Source organism: Pleurodeles waltl, chromosome 12 (genome assembly GCF_031143425.1).
Source record: "Pleurodeles waltl isolate 20211129_DDA chromosome 12, aPleWal1.hap1.20221129, whole genome shotgun sequence".
Classification (NCBI taxonomy): Eukaryota; Metazoa; Chordata; class Amphibia; order Caudata; family Salamandridae; genus Pleurodeles; species Pleurodeles waltl.
The window spans coordinates 109,528,029-109,546,818 of NC_090451.1; the positions used below are offsets into that span (position 1 = coordinate 109,528,029).

The following is an 18,790-nucleotide window of genomic DNA, read 5'->3' on the forward strand; positions in this document are numbered from 1 at the left end:
AGTCCCAGCGACCCTCTACAAGGTCACATAGGTTTGGGGTCCATTCGTGGTTCACATTCCACTTCTGGAGTATATGGTTTGTGTTGCCCCTATCCCTATGTTTCCCCATTGCATCCTATTGTAACTATACATTGTTTGCACTGTTTTCTAAGACTATACTGCATATTTTTGCTATTGTGTATATATATCTTGTGTATATTCCCTATCCTCTCACTGAGGGTACCCTCTAAGATACTTTGGCATATTGTCATAAAAATAAAGTACCTTTATTTTTAGTATAACTGTGTATTGTGTTTTCTTATGATATTGTGCATATGACACTAAGTGGTACTGTAGTAGCTTCACACGTCTCCTAGTTCAGCCTAAGCTGCTCTGCTAAGCTACCATTATCTATCAGCCTAAGCTGCTAGACACCCTATACACTAATAAGGGATAACTGGGCCTGGTGCAAGGTGCAAGTACCCCTTGGTACTCACTACAAGCCAGTCCAGCCTCCTACAACCACTCAACTCTATGCCACTCTACTCCGTTGCACCCCTCTCTACTCTACGCTACTCTACTCCATGCTACTATACTCCACTCTAAGCCACTGTACTCTCCACCACTAAGCTCTATTCCACTCTACTGTATGCCACTCCATGCCACTCTAATCCACCCCACAGAATGCCACTCTACTCTATGCCACTCCACTCAACTCCATGCCATTCCACACTTTTGCACTCTACCCTACTCTGTGCCTCTCCATTCCACTCCATGCCACTCCACTCTATGCCACTACGCTCTACTCTAGTTCACTCTATGCCACTCCACTTTACTCTCTCCCACTCTACTCTATACTACTTCATTCCATGCCACTTCACTGTACTCCACTCCACTCCATCTCACACAGTATCACTCAATGGCACTACATGCGCTCTACTCTATGCCACTCTACTGCACACTACTCTATGCTGTGCCACTCTACACTACTCTCCTGTAGGCCTTTCTACTCTATGCCACTTTTTTCTCTGCTCCTCTCTACACTACAGTGTCACTTCATGCAACGCAACTGTATGCTACTCAACTCCACAACACTCTACTTCATGCAGTCCGACTCCACTCCTCCTAATTCTTTGCCACCCCTCTCCATGACACACTGTTCTCTGACTCTATGCCATTCCATGCCACTTCACTCTACACCACACTATGCCACTCTACACCACACTACTTTACTCTATGCTACTCTATGCCATTCTATGCAACCTCACTCCTCTCTACCCCACTCTGCTCTATGCCACTCCATTGCTCACAATGCTATTCAACGCCATGCCAAGGCACACCACTTCATTATATTCCACTGTATTCTATGACACATTACGTCACTCTACTCTTTGCACTTCAATCTACTCCCTTCTATGACCCTCCATTCATCACCACTCCATTGTTTGCTAGTCAAGTTTACGCCACTTCATTCCACACAATGCAACTCTAAAGCAGTATGCACCAAGCAGCTGAATGTGTCTGAAGAGACACCCAGAAAAGAAAAAAACAACAATATGTGGGGGCCTTTTCCGAGCCCCTCCTGGCCTGGAGGAGTTTGGTCGGCCGTGGATTAAGTTTTTGCAGTGTTCACTTCCCCGACCCCAGCGCTCATAGAACACTTGAGACTTGCAGGGCAGAGTGGTGGATCTTGTTAAGAAGTCTGGGCTTCTTGGTTTATGGGGAGTCTTGTCACTGGAAGCAGAGAGGTAAATATTTGCTGTGATCTGCTACTCAAAGAAAAGACCCTGATCTAACTTGAAAAGATGGGTTTTAAACAAACGCTAAATCTATCCACTCCACAGACACTGTGACCTTTTTTAAGCCTATCAGAGCCACACCAGAGTAGTCTTTTCAGAGCCCAAGTAGCTCGCCGTGATCGTATGGTGATTAGTACTCTGCGTTGTGGCCGCAGCAACCTCGGTTCGAATCTGAGTCACGGCATTGCGGGTGGCAATGTCATGGCAGTTGGGCAGCATTTTTATTCTCACTTCTTAATATTTACATGAGTTAAGAGCTTGAACCTAATTTCAACGGTGAAATTAAATGTCTTTGAAGAACGCGTTAACAATGTTATTATTTATTTCACCTTTCTGCGCTTTTACGTTTGTGGCGGTGCTGATGTGAAAAGTATGAGCTACAGTTTGGTTTCACGGGACCCGGTCAGCAAGAGGGATGGATGTCTGTGTCTCCTGTACCTGCAGCGCCGAGGCTCCTGTACTGCTGCGGAGTAGCTTTCAATGTTGAAAGGGATCCTGCTAGTCAAATATCAGTTTTTGCAGCAATTCAGGCCGCGAAGAAAAAAGGTCTAAAAATATATATTTGTATAGAAAGTAAGACTGAGCTCCCAAGGGTCTGAAAGAAAGAGGCGACGGAGAAGGACACTGAGAGGCGCGCTCACCCAATCAGCGTTTGGCTTCATCATCCCGCACCTGACGGATCACCGGGCAGCTAGAGGGAAAGTTTTAAAACTTAAGCCAAGTTTATTAGTCGTGGTCGAATCGTGAATTACACAATTACGCTCCTTTGTGGAATTTGGAGTAATGTGGGGAAAGACATCTACCCAAGAGCGGAGGAAAAGAGCGCGCGCAGCGGCTGTTGTGCCAGTTCTGTTGCATTTAGAGCGATTTTCTTGTGCAAAGTGTATATCAGGTTCCTTTCGGATCTGAGCGTGTATTTTGCACCAGGAAAATAGCCTTGTGTAATTCTGTACAACCTCGCATAATGTTGCTGTAATTTCGCGTAATTACACTGCAGTGAGTTACACTGGTTACGCCCATCCCTACATTTGACTCATGTTTAACAGAGAGGTCCGTCCATCCATTGATCCATTCATCTGTCCATCCATATTTCTGCCTGTGTGCCTGCTTATCTATCTGCTCACCTACCTGTGCGTGACTGTGAACCTGTCTAACAGAGTGTTGATGCCTGGCTGTATGCTTTGTTAACACTATAACGCTCATAGGGACATTGAGGAGGACATCTTGGCGCTATGTTTTTTTTTGGTATGAAGCAACCGTTTTCAAATCCTGACAGTCCACACAAAGTTGATCATATGTGATCCCATTTTCGTACCAACAGCTGCTTCTCTACATACTTATCGGTCCACGTCTATTACTACATGTGCTTTCTATTTACTTTCTATTTCAATCTGGGTATCTGCCTTACTGCCTATTTCTGCCCATCTCTGTTTATGTTAACAATTTAAAGCCTACATGCTGACTACCAAGGTCTTTGTGGCGTGGTTCTTTCTAAAGCAGGCGCGTGTGATTTACAGCGGTTTCTGTGAAGCTGATTATATCTCATCTATGATTTACTAACAGCTACATACCTGCCTTTCTGTCTACAAACCTGTACAGATGCATCGGTGGATGTGGCTTATTTATGACGATCTGTTTAACCTTCTATCCGTCCTTCTATCTGTGCAACTGTCTTACTGTTCCCCCCTCTTTTATGTTGTTACAACACTATTTGTTAAACAAACCTTCACAGTCAGAAGGGCTTCCAGGCGCTGTTATTTATTTAAAAAACTGCAAAGAACACCAGTTTATGCAATGTTGATGACATTTACTTCACCCCTTTATTGTTGCATTAATGGGTTTTCAAGTCACAAAACGGGTCCCTGATGAAGCCTAAGTGGACTTCTGAGCGGCTGTAGCTCTGTGGGGTCTCCAGCTCTCCTAGGGCCTCAGATCTACCACTACAACACCAGCCTTACCCTAAGTTGTGCAGTAGATTTTTTATTTTTTTTATTTATTGGTATTTCAGATGGTACATATTATTCACAGGATTGTAACAGGTTGCAGAGCTGGATGAATCTCCTTTCCATGACAACTTTTGAACAGTTACCCATTACTGCTATTATATTATGTTACCACCACGCTGAGGGCTGTTCCTTGCATAAATCTGTAAGCAGGCTTGTGATCTGTAGTGTGGGCCTCCTGTGGGTCTCCGGTTCAGTGCTGTATGCCCATGGAGCAGGGTGGTCGGTTCCCACCATTTCCAGCTCTGGCACGTCAGGTACTCATCATCTCTTATTACAACAAATAACAAGCAAGCCAAACAACTTGCCCAGAAACCGAGACCTAACTACGCATCGTGTGAGTGTGTCTACAGCTGTATGGGGCCCAGCCGGGGGGGGGGAAGGGACCCAGGGGAACCCTCCCCAGTGCATGATCTTCCAGGGAGGTCTAGGAGAGGTGTGTTTGTCGTGCTCCTAACTCCGCAAGTTAAGAGGCCCATCTGCATCGTCATCATAGTCATGTCAGGAGTGTTCCATGCTCCCGCCACCTCTGCCCATAGGGGAGCTATCTGTCTGTTCCTCAGCCCTCTCATTTCTTCCCTCTGAAGTGCCCTTTCTTCTGCCTTGCCAAGGAAGTGATGTCTGCTTATAGCACGTGTCCTACTTTTATAATGTTTTCAGGGCACTTCGCCCACTTCATATCTAGCCAAAATCCTTTAGCACTGGGAGACCACGTGTCTGCTGAATATCTTACCTCCACCATTGGGGATATAAAAGGTGTACTTTGGCTCTGTTGTAAATTATTATATAGGGCTCAATTTGGTTGGGTTGTGAATTGCTGTCAAGCTCTAAATCTCAGAATTCTCTTAGTCACACCTTTTTATGTCTTGCGTACACAGTGAATGTGCTGTGAGACATATTGTTTAGAATTCAGTGGGCTTACCACACGCCCATAGCTTACTTACCATTAATTGTTTTCTATGTCACTCACATTTGCAATATTTCGATTGCTTAGCTCCCATAGACTGAATCTTCCTTTCTTGTGTTCATTCCTCCATGGAGGATGGACCAAGTACATGTGTTCTTTTCGTCTTTCTACAGTACGCTATTTTTTATATTTTAAAAGTGTTTTCTTATCATTCTTGGATGTGCAATGTGCTTTCCAACATTCATGACAAGCATACAGCTTATTTTTCACCCTAAACGCCGTCTCTATTGACACTTTAGTTACTTTCTCACACTGTATTCCTCTGCATGACTATACTCTACTCCCCTCAGTGCCACTGCACTCTACACTGTGCAACTCTATACCACTCCACTCTACTCAGTTCTACTCCACTCTAATCTACATTGTTCCACTCTATCACTCCACTCTATGCCACTCTAATCTATGCCACTCCACTATACGCCACTTCACTCCACTTTATGCTACTCCATTCTATGCCACTCCACCCTGTCACTCTCTGCTATGCCCCTCTACTCCACTCCACTCCACTCTACTCTATGCCACTTCCCTTCATTCCTCTCTACGCCACCCTACTTCATAGAATGCCACTTTATGTGACTCTATGCCACTCTGCTCTACATCACTCTAGAATACTCAACTGAACTCTACTCTATACAATTCCACTCTACTTTACTCCTCTCCACTCTATGCCTCTCCACTCTATGCTACTCTACTCCAGTCTACTGTACGCCACTTTATTTTATCCCATTCTACTCTACGCCACTGTACACCACTCAACTCTATGCCACTCTACTCCGTTGTACCCCTCTCTACTCTACGCTACTCAACTCCATGCTACTATACTCCACTCTAAGCCACTGTACTCTCCACCACTAAGCTCTATTCCACTCTACTGTATGCCACTCCATGCCACTCTAATCCACCCCACAGAATGCCACTCTACTCTATGCCACTCCACTCAACTCCATGCCATTCCACACTTTTGCACTCTACCCTACTCTGTGCCTCTCCATTCCACTCCATGCTACTCCACTCTATCCCACTACGCTCTACTCTAGTTCACTCTATGCCACTCCACTTTACTCTCTCCCACTCTACTCTATACTACTTCATTCCATGCCACTTCACTGTACTCCACTCCACTCCATCTCACACAATATCACTCAATGGCACTACATGCGCTCTACTCTATGCCACTCTACTGCACACTACTCTATGCTGTGCCACTCTACACTACTCTCCTGTAGGCCTTTCTACTCTATGCCACTTTTTTCTCTGCTCCTCTCTACACCACAGTGTCACTCCATGCAACGCCACTTTATGCTACTCAACTCCACAACACTCTACTTCATGCAGTCCGACTCCACTCCTCCTAATTCTTTGCCACCCCTCTCCATGACACACTGTTCTCTGACTCTATGCCATTCCATGCCACTTCACTCTACACCACACTATGCCACTCTACACCACACTACTTTACTCTATGCTACTCTATGCCATTCTATGCAACCTCACTCCTCTCTACCCCACTCTGCTCTATGCCACTCCATTCCTCACAATGCTATTCAACGCCATGCCAAGGCACACCACTTCATTATATTCCACTGTATTCTATGACACATTACGTCACTCTACTCTTTGCACTTCAATCTACTCCCTTCTATGACCCTCCATTCATCACCACTCCATTGTTTGCTAGTCAAGTTTACGCCACTTCATTCCACACAATGCAACTCTAAAGCAGTATGCACCAAGCAGCTGAATGTGTCTGAAGAGACACCCAGAAAAGAAAAAAACAACAATATGTGGGGGCCTGTTCCGAGCCCCTCCTGGCCTGGAGGAGTTTGGTCGGCCGTGGATTAAGTTTTTGCAGTGTTCACTTCCCCGACCCCAGCACTCATAGAACACTTGAGACTTGCAGGGCAGAGTGGTGGATCTTGTTAAGAAGTCTGGGCTTCTTGGTTTATGGGGAGTCTTGTCACTGGAAGCAGAGAGGTAAATATTTGCTGTGATCTGCTACTCAAAGAAAAGACCCTGATCTAACTTGAAAAGATTGGTTTTAAACAAACGCTAAATCTATCCACTCCACGGACACTTTGACCTTTTTTAAGCCTATCAGAGCCACACCAGGGTAGTCTTTTCAGAGCCCAAGTAGCTCGCTGTGATCGTATAGTGGTTAGTACTCTGCGTTGTGGCCGCAGCAACCTCGGTTCGAATCCGAGTCACGGCATTGAGGGTGGCAATGTCACGGCAGTCGGGCAGCGTTTTTATTCTCACTTCTTAATATTTACATGAGTTAAGAGCTTGAACCTAATTTCAACGGTGAAATTAAATGTCTTTGAAGAACGCGTTAACAATGTTATTATTTATTTCACCTTTCTGCGCTTTTAAGTTTGTGGCGGTCCTGATGTGAAAAGTATGAGCTACAGTTTGGTTTCACGGGACCCGGTCAGCAAGAGGGATGGATGTCTGTGTCTCCTGTACCTGCAGCGCCGAGGCTCCTGTACTGACGCGGACTAGCTTTCAATGTTGAAAGGGATCCTGCTAGTCAAATATCAGTTTTTGCAGCAATTCAGGCCGCGAAGAAAAAAGGTCTAAAAATAAATATTTGTATAGAAAGTAAGACTGAGCTCCCAAGGGTCTGAAAGAAAGAGGCGACGGAGAAGGACACTGAGAGGCGCACTCACCCAATCAGCGTTTGGCTTCATCATCCCGCACCCGACGGATCAGCGGGCAGCTAGAGGGAAAGTTTTAAAACTTAAGCCAAGTTTATTAGCCGTGGTCGAATCGTGAATTACACAATTACGCTCCTTTGTGGAATTTGGAGTAATGTGGGGAAAGACATCTACCCAAGAGCGGAGGAAAAGAGCGCGAGCAGCGGCTGTTGTGCCAGTTCTGTTGCATTTAGAGCGATTTTCTTGTGCAAAGTGTATATCAGGTTCCTTTCGGATCTGAGCGTGTATTTTGCACCAGGAAAATAGCCTTGTGTAATTCTGTACAACCTCGCATAATGTTGCTGTAATTTCGCGTAATTACACTGCAGTGAGTTACACTGGTTACGCCCATCCCTACATTTGACTCATGTTTAACAGAGAGATCCGTCCATCCATTGATCCATTCATCTGTCCATCTATCTTTTTGCCTGTGTGCCTGCTTATCTATCTGCTCACCTACCTGTGCGTGACTGTGAACCTGTCTAACAGAGTGTTGATGCCTGGCTGTATGCTTTGTTAACACTATAACGCTCATAGGGACATTGAGGAGGACATCTTGGCGCTATGTTTTTTTTTGGTATGAAGCAACCGTTTTCAAATCCTGACAGTCCACACAAAGTTGATCATATGTGATCCCATTTTCGTACCAACGGCTGCTTCTCTATATACTTATCGGTCCACGTCTATTACTACATGTGCTTTCTATTTACCTTTCTATTTCAATCTGGGTATCTGCCTTACTGCCTATTTCTGCCCATCTCTGTTTATGTTAACACTTTAAAGCCTACATGCTGACTACCAAGGTCTTTGTGGCGTGGTGATTTCAAAAGCAGGCGCGTGTGATTTACAGCGGTTTCTGTGACGCTGATTATATCTCATCCATGATTTACTAACAGCTACATACCTGCCTTTCTGTCTACAAACCTGTACAGATGCATCGGTGCATGTGGCTTATTTATGACGATCTGTTTAACCTTCTATCCGTCCTTCTATCTGTGCAACTGTCTTACAGTTCCCCCTCTTTTATGTTGTTACAACACTATTTGTTAAACAAACCTTCACAGTCAGAAGGGCTTCCAGGCGCTGTTATTTATTAAAAAAACTGCAAAGAACACCAGTATATGCAATGTTGATGACATTTACTTCACCCCTTTATTGTTGCATTAATGGGTTTTCAAGTCACAAAACGGGTCCCTGATGAAGCCCAAGTGGACTTCTGAGCTGCTGTAGCTCTGTGGAGTCTCCAGCTCTCCTAGGGCCTCAGATCTACCACTACAACACCAGCCTTACCCTAAGTTGTGCAGTAGATTTTTTATTTTTTTTATTTATTGGTATTTCAGATGGTACATATTATTCATAGGATTGTAACAGGTTGCAGAGCTGTATGAATCTCCTTTCCATGACAACTTTTGAACAGTTACCCATTACTGCTATTATATTATGTTACCACCACGCTGAGGGCTGTTCCTTGCATAAATCTGTAAGCAGGCTTGTGATCTGTGGTGTGGGCCTCCTGTGGGTCTCCGGTTCAGCGCTGTATGCCCATGGAGCAGGGTGGTCGGTTCCCACCATTTCCAGCTCTGGCACGTCAGGTACTCATCATCTCTTATTACAACAAATAACAAGCAAGCCTAACAACTTGCCCAGAAACCGAGACCTAACTACGCATCGTGTGAGTGTGTCTACAGCTGTATGGGGCCCAGCCGGGGGGGGGGGAAGGGACCCAGGGGAACCCTCCCCAGTGTATGATCTTCCAGGGAGGTCTAGGAGAGGTGTGTTTGTCGTGCTCCTAACTCCGCAAGTTAAGAGGCCCATCTGCATCGTCATCATAGTCATGTCAGGAGTGTTCCATGCTCCCGCCACCTCTGCCCATAGGGGAGCTATCTGTCTGTTCCTCAGCCCTCTCATTTCTTCCCTCTGAAGTGCCCTTTCTTCTGCCTTGCCAAGGAAGTGATGTCTGCTTATAGCACGTGTCCTACTTTTATAATGTTTTCAGGGCACTTCGCCCACTTCATATCTAGCCAAAATCCTTTAGCACTGGGAGACCACATGTCTGCTGAATATCTTACCTCCACCATTGGGGGTATAAAAGGTGTACTTTGGCTCTGTTGTAAATTATTATATAGGGCTCAGTTTGGTTGGGTTGTGAATTGCTGTCAAGCTCTAAATCTCTGAATTCTCTTAGTCACACCTTTTTATGTCTTGCGTACACAGTGAATGTGCTGTGAGACATATTGTTTAGAATTCAGTGGGCTTACCACACGCCCACAGCTTACTTACCATTAATTGTTTTCTATGTCACTCACATTTGCAATATTTCGATTGCTTAGCTCCCATAGACTGAATCTTCCTTTCTTGTGTTCATTCCTCCATGGAGGATGGACCAAGTACATGTGTTCTTTTCGTCTTTCTACAGTACGCTATTTTTTATATTTTAAAAGTGTTTTCGTATCATTCTTGGATGTGCAATGTGCTTTCCAACATTCATGACAAGCATACAGCTTATTTTTCACTCTAAACGCCGTCTCTATTGACACTTTAGTTACTTTCTCACACTGTATTCCTCTACATGACTATACTCTACTCCCCTCAGTGCCACTGTACTCTACACTGTGCAACTCTATACCACTCCACTCTACTCAGTTCTACTCCACTCTAATCTACATTGTTCCACTCTATCACTCCACTCTATGCCACTCTAATCTATGCCACTCCACTATACGCCACTTCACTCCACTTTATGCTACTCCATTCTATGCCACTCCACCCTGTCACTCTCTGCTATGCCCCTCTACTCCACTCCACTCCACTCTACTCTATGCCACTTCCCTTCATTCCTCTCTACGCCACCCTACATCATAGAATGAAACTTTATGTGACTCTATGCCACTCTGCTCTACATCACTCTAGAATACTCAACTGAACTCTACTCTATACAATTCCACTCTACTTTACTTCTCTCCACTCTATGCCTCTCCACTCTATGCTACTCTACTCCAGTCTACTGTACGCCACTTTATTTTATCCCATTCTACTCTACGCCACTGTACACCACTCAACTCTATGCCACTCTACTCCGTTGCACCCCTCTCTACTCTACGCTACTCTACTCCATGGTACTATACTCCACTTTAAGCCACTGTACTCTCCACCACTAAGCTCTATTCCACTCTACTGTATGCCACTCCATGCCACTCTAATCCACCCCACAGAATGCCACTCTACTCTATGCCACTCCACTCAACTCCATGCCATTCCACACTTTTGCACTCTACCCTACTCTGTGCCTCTCCATTCCACTCCATGCTACTCCACTCTATCCCACTACGCTCTACTCTAGTTCACTCTATGCCACTCCACTTTACTCTCTCCCACTCTACTCTATACTACTTCATTCCATGCCACTTCACTGTACTCCACTCCACTCCATCTCACACAATATCACTCAATGGCACTACATGCGCTCTACTCTATGCCACTCTACTGCACACTACTCTATGCTGTGCCACTCTACACTACTCTCCTGTAGGCCTTTCTACTCTATGCCACTTTTTTCTCTGCTCCTCTCTACACCACAGTGTCACTCCATGCAACGCGACTGTATGCTACTCAACTCCACAACACTCTACTTCATGCAGTCCGACTCCACTCCTCCTAATTCTTTGCCACCCCTCTCCATGACACACTGTTCTCTGACTCTATGCCATTCCATGCCACTTCACTCTACACCACACTATGCCACTCTACACCACACTACTTTACTCTATGCTACTCTATGCCATTCTATGCAACCTCACTCCTCTCTACCCCACTCTGCTCTATGCCACTCCATTCCTCACAATGCTATTCAACGCCATGCCAAGGCACACCACTTCATTATATTCCACTGTATTCTATGACACATTACGTCACTCTACTCTTTGCACTTCAATCTACTCCCTTCTATGACCCTCCATTCATCACCACTCCATTGTTTGCTAGTCAAGTTTACGCCACTTCATTTCACACAATGCAACTCTAAAGCAGTATGCACCAAGCAGCTGAATGTGTCTGAAGAGACACCCAGAAAAGAAAAAAACAACAATATGTGGGGGCCTGTTCCGAGCCCCTCCTGGCCTGGAGGAGTTTGGTCGGCCGTGGATTAAGTTTTTGCAGTGTTCACTTCCCCGACCCCAGCACTCATAGAACACTTGAGACTTGCAGGGCAGAGTGGTGGATCTTGTTAAGAAGTCTGGGCTTCTTGGTTTATGGGGAGTCTTGTCACTGGAAGCAGAGAGGTAAATATTTGCTGTGATCTGCTACTCAAAGAAAAGACCCTGATCTAACTTGAAAAGATGGGTTTTAAACAAACGCTAAATCTATCCACTCCACGGATACTTTGACCTTTTTTAAGCCTATCAGAGCCACACCAGGGTAGTCTTTTCAGAGCCCAAGTAGCTCGCCGTGATCGTATAGTGGTTAGTACTCTGCGTTGTGGCCGCAGCAACCTCGGTTCGAATCCGAGTCACGGCATTGAGGGTGGCAATGTCACGGCAGTCAGGCAGCGTTTTTATTCTCACTTCTTAATATTTACATGAGTTAAGAGCTTGAACCTAATTTCAACGGTGAAATTAAATGTCTTTGAAGAACGCGTTAACAATGTTATTATTTATTTCACCTTTCTGCGCTTTTACGTTTGTGGCGGTCCTGATGTGAAAAGTATGAGCTACAGTTTGGTTTCACGGGACCCGGTCAGCAAGAGGGATGGATGTCTGTGTCTCCTGTACCTGCAGCGCCGAGGCTCCTGTACTGACGCGGAGTAGCTTTCAATGTTGAAAGGGATCCTGCTAGTCAAATATCAGTTTTTGCAGCAATTCAGGCCGCGAAGAAAAAAGGTCTAAAAATAAATATTTGTATAGAAAGTAAGACTGAGCTCCCAAGGGTCTGAAAGAAAGAGGCGACGGAGAAGGACACTGAGAGGCGCGCTCACCCAATCAGCGTTTGGCTTCATCATCCCGCACCCGACGGATCACCGGGCAGCTAGAGGCAAAGTTTTAAAACTTAAGCCAAGTTTATTAGCCGTGGTCGAATCGTGAATTACACAATTACGCTCCTTTGTGGAATTTGGAGTAATGTGGGGAAAGACATCTACCCAAGAGCGGAGGAAAAGAGCGCGAGCAGCGGCTGTTGTGCCAGTTCTGTTGCATTTAGAGCGATTTTCTTGTGCAAAGTGTATATCAGGTTCCTTTCGGATCTGAGCGTGTATTTTGCACCAGGAAAATAGCCTTGTGTAATTCTGTACAACCTCGCATAATGTTGCTGTAATTTCGCGTAATTACACTGCAGTGAGTTACACTGGTTACGCCCATCCCTACATTTGACTCATGTTTAACAGAGAGATCCGTCCATCCATTGATCCATTCATCTGTCCATCTATCTTTTTGCCTGTGTGCCTGCTTATCTATCTGCTCACCTACCTGTGCGTGACTGTGAACCTGTCTAACAGAGTGTTGATGCCTGGCTGTATGCTTTGTTAACACTATAACGCTCATAGGGACATTGAGGAGGACATCTTGGCGCTATGTTTTTTTTTGGTATGAAGCAACCGTTTTCAAATCCTGACAGTCCACACAAAGTTGATCATATGTGATCCCATTTTCGTACCAACGGCTGCTTGTCTATATACTTATCGGTCCACGTCTATTACTACATGTGCTTTCTATTTACCTTTCTATTTCAATCTGGGTATCTGCCTTACTGCCTATTTCTGCCCATCTCTGTTTATGTTAACACTTTAAAGCCTACATGCTGACTACCAAGGTCTTTGTGGCGTGGTGATTTCAAAAGCAGGCGCGTGTGATTTACAGCGGTTTCTGTGACGCTGATTATATCTCATCCATGATTTAGTAACAGCTACATACCTGCCTTTCTGTCTACAAACCTGTACAGATGCATCGGTGCATGTGGCTTATTTATGACGATCTGTTTAACCTTCTATCCGTCCTTCTATCTGTGCAACTGTCTTACAGTTCCCCCTCTTTTATGTTGTTACAACACTATTTGTTAAACAAACCTTCACAGTCAGAAGGGCTTCCAGGCGCTGTTATTTATTAAAAAAACTGCAAAGAACACCAGTATATGCAATGTTGATGACATTTACTTCACCCCTTTATTGTTGCATTAATGGGTTTTCATGTCACAAAACGGGTCCCTGATGAAGCCCAAGTGGACTTCTGAGCTGCTGTAGCTCTGTGGGGTCTCCAGCTCTCCTAGGGCCTCAGATCTACCACTACAACACCAGCCTTACCCTAAGTTGTGCAGTAGATTTTTTATTTTTTTTATTTATTGGTATTTCAGATGGTACATATTATTCATAGGATTGTAACAGGTTGCAGAGCTGTATGAATCTCCTTTCCATGACAACTTTTGAACAGTTACCCATTACTGCTATTATATTATGTTACCACCACGCTGAGGGCTGTTCCTTGCATAAATCTGTAAGCAGGCTTGTGATCTGTGGTGTGGGCCTCCTGTGGGTCTCCGGTTCAGCGCTGTATACCCATGGAGCAGGGTGGTCGGTTCCCACCATTTCCAGCTCTGGCACGTCAGGTACTCATCATCTCTTATTACAACAAATAACAAGCAAGCCTAACAACTTGCCCAGAAACCGAGACCTAACTACGCATCGTGTGAGTGTGTCTACAGCTGTATGGGGCCCAGCCGGGGGGGGGGGAAGGGACCCAGGGGAACCCTCCCCAGTGTATGATCTTCCAGGGAGGTCTAGGAGAGGTGTTTGTCGTGCTCCTAACTCCGCAAGTTAAGAGGCCCATCTGCATCGTCATCATAGTCATGTCAGGAGTGTTCCATGCTCCCGCCACCTCTGCCCATAGGGGAGCTATCTGTCTGCTCCTCAGCCCTCTCATTTCTTCCCTCTGAAGTGCCCTTTCTTCTGCCTTGCCAAGGAAGTGATGTCTGCTTATAGCACGTGTCCTACTTTTATAATGTTTTCAGGGCACTTCGCCCACTTCATATCTAGCCAAAATCCTTTAGCACTGGGAGACCACGTGTCTGCTGAATATCTTACCTCCACCATTGGGTGTGTAAAAGGTGTACTTTGGCTCTGTTGTAAATTATTATATAGGGCTCAGTTTGGTTGGGTTGTGAATTGCTGTCAAGCTCTAAATCTCAGAATTCTCTTAGTCACACCTGTTTATGTCTTGCGTACACAGTGAATGTGCTGTGAGACATATTGTTTAGAATTCAGTGGGCTTACCACACGCCCATAGCTTACTTACCATTAATTGTTTTCTATGTCACTCACATTTGCAATATTTCGATTGCTTAGCTCCCATAGACTGAATCTTCCTTTCTTGTGTTCATTCCTCCATGGAGGATGGACCAAGTACATGTGTTCTTTTCGTCTTTCTACAGTACGCTATTTGTTATATTTTAAAAGTGTTTTCGTATCATTCTTGGATGTGCAATGTGCTTTCCAACATTCATGACAAGCATACAGCTTATTTTTCACCCTAAACGCCGTCTCTATTGACACTTTAGTTACTTTCTCACACTGTATTCCTCTACATGACTATACTCTACTCCCCTCAGTGCCACTGTACTCTACACTGTGCAACTCTATACCACTCCACTCTACTCAGTTCTACTCCACTCTAATCTACATTGTTCCACTCTATCACTCCACTCTATGCCACTCTAATCTATGCCACTCCACTATACGCCACTTCACTCTACTTTATGCTACTCCATTCTATGCCACTCCACCCTGTCACTCTCTGCTATGCCCCTCTACTCCACTCCACTCCACTCTACTCTATGCCACTTCCCTTCATTCCTCTCTACGCCACCCTACTTCATAGAATGCCACTTTATGTGACTCTATGCCACTCTGCTCTACATCACTCTAGAATACTCAACTGAACTCTACTCTATACAATTCCACTCTACTTTACTCCTCTCCACTCTATGCCTCTCCACTCTATGCTACTCTACTCCAGTCTACTGTACGCCACTTTATTTTATCCCATTCTACTCTACGCCACTGTACACCACTCAACTCTATGTCACTCTACTCCGTTGCACCCCTCTCTACTCTACGCAACTCTACTCCATGCTACTATACTCCACTCTAAGCCACTGTACTCTCCACCACTAAGCTCTATTCCACTCTACTGTATGCCACTCCATGCCACTCTAATCCACCCCACAGAATGCCACTCTACTCTATGCCACTCCACTCAACTCCCTGCCATTCCACACTTTTGCACTCTACCCTACTCTGTGCCTCTCCATTCCACTCCATGCTACTCCACTCTATCCCACTACGCTCTACTCTAGTTCACTCTATGCCACTCCACTTTACTCTCTCCCACTCTACTCTATACTACTTCATTCCATGCCACTTCACTGTACTCCACTCCACTCCATCTCACACAATATCACTCAATGGCACTACATGCGCTCTACTCTATGCCACTCTACTGCACACTACTCTATGCTGTGCCACTCTACACTACTCTCCTGTAGGCCTTTCTACTCTATGCCACTTTTTTCTCTGCTCCTCTCTACACCACAGTGTCACTCCATGCAACGCGACTGTATGCTACTCAACTCCACAACACTCTACTTCATGCAGTCCGACTCCACTCCTCCTAATTCTTTGCCACCCCTCTCCATGACAGACTGTTCTCTGACTCTATGCCATTCCATGCCACTTCACTCTACACCACACTATGCCACTCTACACCACACTACTTTACTCTATGCTACTCTATGCCATTCTATGCAACCTCACTCCTCTCTACCCCACTCTGCTCTATGCCACTCCATTCCTCACAATGCTATTCAACGCCATGCCAAGGCACACCACTTCATTATATTCCACTGTATTCTATGACACATTACGTCACTCTACTCTTTGCACTTCAATCTACTCCCTTCTATGACCCTCCATTCATCACCACTCCATTGTTTGCTAGTCAAGTTTACGCCACTTCATTCCACACAATGCAACTCTAAAGCAGTATGCACCAAGCAGCTGAATGTGTCTGAAGAGACACCCAGAAAAGAAAAAAACAACAATATGTGGGGGCCTGTTCCGAGCCCCTCCTGGCCTGGAGGAGTTTGGTCGGCCGTGGATTAAGTTTTTGCAGTGTTCACTTCCCCGACCCCAGCACTCATAGAACACTTGAGACTTGCAGGGCAGAGTGGTGGATCTTGTTAAGAAGTCTGGGCTTCTTGGTTTATGGGGAGTCTTGTCACTGGAAGCAGAGAGGTAAATATTTGCTGTGATCTGCTACTCAAAGAAAAGACCCTGATCTAACTTGAAAAGATTGGTTTTAAACAAACGCTAAATCTATCCACTCCACGGACACTTTGACCTTTTTTAAGCCTATCAGAGCCACACCAGGGTAGTCTTTTCAGAGCCCAAGTAGCTCGCCGTGATCGTATAGTGGTTAGTACTCTGCGTTGTGGCTGCAGCCACCTCGGTTCGAATCTGAGTCACGGCATTGCGGGTGGCAATGTCACGGCAGTTGGGCAGCATTTTTATTCTCACTTCTTAATATTTACATGAGTTAAGAGCTTGAACCTAATTTCAACGGTGAAATTAAATGTCTTTGAAGAACGCGTTAACAATGTTATTATTTATTTCATCTTTCTGCGCTTTTACGTTTGTGGCGGTCCTGATGTGAAAAGTATGAGCTACAGTTTGGTTTCACGGGACCCGGTCAGCAAGAGGGATGGATGTCTGTGTCTCCTGTACCTGCAGCGCCGAGGCTCCTGTGCTGACGCAAAGTAGCTTTCAATGTTGAAAGGGATCCTGCTAGTCAAATATCCGTTTTTGCAACAATTCAGGCCGCAAAGAAAAAAGGTCTAAAAATAAATATTTGTATAGAAAGTAAGACTGAGCTCCCAAGGGTCTGAAAGAAAGAGGCGACGGAGAAGGACACTGAGAGGCGCACTCACCCAATCAGCGTTTGGCTTCATCATCCCGCACCCGACGGATCACCGGGCAGCTAGAGGGAAAGTTTTAAAACTTAAGCCAAGTTTATTAGTCGTGGTCGAATCGTGAATTACACAATTACGCTCCTTTGTGGAATTTGGAGTAATGTGGGGAAAGACATCTACCCAAGAGCGGAGGAAAAGAGCGCGAGCAGCGGCTGTTGTGCCAGTTCTGTTGCATTTAGATCGATTTTCTTGTGCAAAGTGTATATCAGGTTCCTTTCGGATCTGAGCGTGTATTTTGCACCAGGAAAATAGCCTTGTGTAATTCTGTGCAACCTCGCATAATGTTGCTGTAATTTCGCGTAATTACACTGCCGTGAGTTACACTGGTTACGCCCATCCCTACATTTGACTCATGTATAACAGAGAGGTCCGTCCATCCATTGATCCATTCAACTGTCCATCCATCTTTTTGCCTGTGTGCCTGCTTATCTATCTGCTCACCTACCTGTGCGTGACTGTGAACCTGTCTAACAGAGTGTTGATGCCTGGCTGTATGCTTTGTTAACACTATAACGCTCATAGAGACATTGAGGAGGACATCTTGGAGCTATGTTTTTTTTTGGTATGAAGCAACCGTTTTCAAATCCTGACAGTCCACACAAAGTTGATCATATGTGATCCCATTTTCGTACCAACAGCTGCTTCTCTATATACTTATAGGTCCACGTCTATTACTACATGTGCTTTCTATTTACCTTTCTATTTCAATCTGGGTATCTGCCTTACTGCCTATTTCTGCCCATCTCTGTTTATGTTAACACTTTAAAGCCTACATGCTGACTACCAAGGTCTTTGTGGCGTGGTTCTTTCTAAAGCAGGCGCGTGTGATTTACAGCGGTTTCTGTGACGCTGATTATATCTCATCCATGATTTACTAACAGCTACATACCTGCCTTTCTGTCTACAAACTTGTACAGATGCATCGGTGCATGTGGCATATTTATGACGATCTGTTTAACCTTCTATTCGTCCTTCTATCTGTGCAACTGTCTTACAGTTCCCCCTCTTTTATGTTGTTACAACACTATTTGTTAAACAAACCTTCACAGTCAGAAGGGCTTCCAGGCGCTGTTATTTATAAAAAAAAACTGCAAAGAACACCAGTTTATGCAATGTTGATGACATTTACTTCACCCCTTTATTGTTGCATTAATGGGTTTTCAAGTCACAAAACGGGTCCCTGATGAAGCCTAAGTGGACTTCTGAGCTGCTGTAGCTCTGTGGGGTCTCCAGCTCTCCTAGGGCCTCAGATCTACCACTACAACACCAGCCTTACCCTAAGTTGTGCAGTAGATTTTTTATTTTTTTTATTTATTGGTATTTCAGATGGTACATATTATTCAC

At 45.0% G+C, this 18,790-nt stretch overlaps 2 non-coding genes across 2 annotated transcripts; both read left to right on the top strand.

The window, feature by feature from the left end:
* The first annotated feature begins 6,885 nt into the window (after nt 1-6,885).
* Nucleotides 6,886-6,957, top strand: TRNAH-GUG (transfer RNA histidin (anticodon GUG)). The gene has a single exon. It is a non-coding gene; the product is annotated as a tRNA-His (tRNA).
* Nucleotides 6,958-11,881: 4,924 nt separating this feature from the next.
* TRNAH-GUG (transfer RNA histidin (anticodon GUG)) lies at nt 11,882-11,953 on the top strand. Its single transcript has one exon. It is a non-coding gene; the product is annotated as a tRNA-His (tRNA).
* The last annotated feature ends 6,837 nt before the right edge of the window (nt 11,954-18,790 follow it).